General features: G+C 38.9%; 1 pseudogene; it reads left to right on the forward strand.

Annotated features, from left to right (window-relative positions):
• The window catches only part of LOC101660522, a 12,655-nt pseudogene extending 10,255 nt beyond the window's left edge, over positions 1–2,400 (forward strand).
• The last annotated feature ends 516 nt before the right edge of the window (positions 2,401–2,916 follow it).

The raw sequence follows: 2,916 nt of genomic DNA on the forward strand, positions 1-2,916 counted from the left end.
ACAGCAGAAAAGAGGGTGGAGGGAAACATCGGACAGGGTAACTTATGACAAAACTATAATAATTTATGATCTATGAAGGGTTCATGAGGGAGGAGGGAGTGGGGAGGGAGGGGAAAAATGAGCAACTGATAATAGGGGCTAGAGTGGGAAGCAAATGTTTTGAGAATGATGAGGGCAACAAATGTGCATATGTGCTTGACAGAATGGATGTATGTATGAATTGTGATGAGAATTTTACGAGCCCCCAATGAAATAATTTTTTTAATTATCAATTAAAAAATAGGGACAAACATACTGACTCTAACACATTCATAAACACTATCAAAGAGAATAAAAAATATACATCCCATGGAAAACAAAACAGATGACTGGAAACTACCCCAACTGTATCTGCTGTGAAGACCCTGAACCCCAAGGCAAGGTGGTTGAGGATCAACCTGGAGTTCAAGAACACCATGAAGGTACTTGATGCGTGGCTACATCGAGCTTACCCAAAATGGCAACATGCTGCTTCATGAAATCGGTCCTATGATAGAGCCGCCTGTCCCTTGGAATCCACGGCATGCCGGTGCTTGGGTTCCCCATGATTCTTTGGTGTCCATACTCACTCTGTTCAGAACCATAGAAGGTTTCCCCGTGAGTTCTGAGAACTTAATTTACAAAATACTACATAGCCAACTTTGAGGGGAAAAAAGAAAAAAAAAGAAATGCAAATTCAACACTTTAATAGCAGCAGTTGAAACAGCCCAAGATGACATACTGTAGATGATACTACTTACAATGTCCTGATCATCAGGTAGATGTTAAAGCAGTTCAACTCAAACATTTCTGTAGGCCTGTATCCCCACATAATAACCAAAGGCTTTGAAGCAGCTAAGGAAAGAACCTTCAATTTCTGGAATAATTCAAAGTCGGCAAAGAGGTGGACAAAGAGACACTGATAGATGTGGCCAAGACGTTCCTGCACACGGAAATCCTCATGAAACTTGCTGAAAGCAAGTTGAGCCCATTGACCTTTTCATGGTTAAAATCATTGAGATGAGGCATAAATCAGAAATGGATGCAAGCTTAATCAGAGGGCTGGTTTTGGATCATGGGGTCGGCATTCTGACATGAAGAAGATTAGAAAGTGAATATATCCTGATCTTCAATGAGTCCACAGAATATGAAAAAAAAAAAGAAGTGAACTTGAACTTCTTTTACATGAGTGCAGAGGAGAGGGAGAAATTTATAAAAGCTGAAAGAGTGAAGAAAATAATAGAGCTGAAGAAGAAAGTCTGTGGCCATTCCAATAAAATGTTAGTTGGAATTAACCAAAATGAAATTGACCACTTTTCCTTAGTGGTGTAGTGGTTATGCAATGGGCTGCCAGCAGCAGCTACAAGGGACAAAAACTGGGTTTTATACTACCCCAGCAGTTACAGTCTTGTCAAGCTACAAGGGGTTGCTATGATAATTTTTAAAATTATCAATTAAAAAACAGGGACAAACATACTGACTCTAACACATTCATAAACACTATCAAAGAGAATGAAAAATATACGTCCCATGGAAAACAAAACAGATGACTGGAAACTACCCCAACTGGATCTACTGTGAAGACCCTGAACCCCAAGGCAAGGTGGTTGAGGATCAACCTGGAGCTCAAGAGCACCATGAAGGTACTTGATGCGTCAACATTGACTCGATGGAGCAAGTGAGTTTTCCCTGGTAAAGGAAGGTTTCAGGGCCCTAAGCAGAGCCAAACAGGGAAACATGGAGAAGCTGACACTTGCCTGTGGCAGAGTGGCTCTAAATTCTTTAGAAAATCTGAATCTGGACTGTCTTGGAAGTACAAGCCTAGTCTGAGTACTTGTTGGGAGAAGAGAATTTCACCTTCATCAGGTAGTGCAAAAACCCATGTCCAGTCACGCTACTGATCAAAACATCAAATAAACACTCACTCAAAACAAAGATGGCATCTGAAATGGTATGAGAGCTGTCAAAACATGCCATTGATGATGGTTGCATGACCCCAGGGGCTGGTGCAACAGAAGTAACCCTGGCAGAAGCTCCGATGAAACTTAAGTCCAGCAACAAGGGCCCAACTTGGAGTCCAAGCATTGGCTGATGTGCTACTCATTATACCTCAGATTTTTGCTCAGAACTCTGATTTTGAGCTTCAGGAAATACTAGTAAAGGTTCAAGTCAAGGGTTCACAATCTGGTCAACTTGTGGGTGGACTTGAAAACAGGTGAGCCAGTAGTGGCCATGGAAGCATGCATATGGGATAACTATTGTGTTGAAAAACAGATTCTACACTCCTTCACTGGGATTGCAACCAGCATTCTCTTGGTGAACAAGATCATGCTAGCTGAGAAGAATTCTTTAACAAAATTGATAAAAGTCATATGCTTCTAGCTAGACTCATCAGTAAGAGAGAAAACATAAATTATCAATTTCACCCATGAGCGAGGACATCATTACACATATTAAGAGAATAATGACAAATTAGGAATAATTGTATTCCAATAAATTTGAAAAATTAGATCAAGTGAACAGATTCCTTGAAAGGCACAGTTACTAAAATAAAGCAAAACTGAAGTTTTGAAAAATGCTATATTGGTAAAAGACACTGAATTTATCATTTAAAAGTAAATAAATAGGCAAAGCCCTTTCCAGCCAGAAAATCTCAGTAACAGGTGGTTTCATTGACGAAACTATCACATATTTAAGGGAGAAATAAAATCAATCGATACTATGAAAACTTTTTCTGAAAATTGTGCAAAAGAGAAAATTTTATGACATTTTATGTGAGCAACTGTGTTAGACAGGGCTCTCTAGAGAAACAAAACCAGAATGCTAATAATTTTATATATATTTAGATAGATAGATAGATGTATAACATAAGAAATAAACAGCTAATTAAATTATAAA

The sequence above is a fragment of the Echinops telfairi genome, unplaced genomic scaffold (genome assembly GCF_000313985.2).
Source record: "Echinops telfairi isolate 266 unplaced genomic scaffold, ASM31398v2 ScPeMD7_7429;HRSCAF=8467, whole genome shotgun sequence".
In the NCBI taxonomy this organism is placed as follows: Eukaryota; Metazoa; Chordata; class Mammalia; order Afrosoricida; family Tenrecidae; genus Echinops; species Echinops telfairi.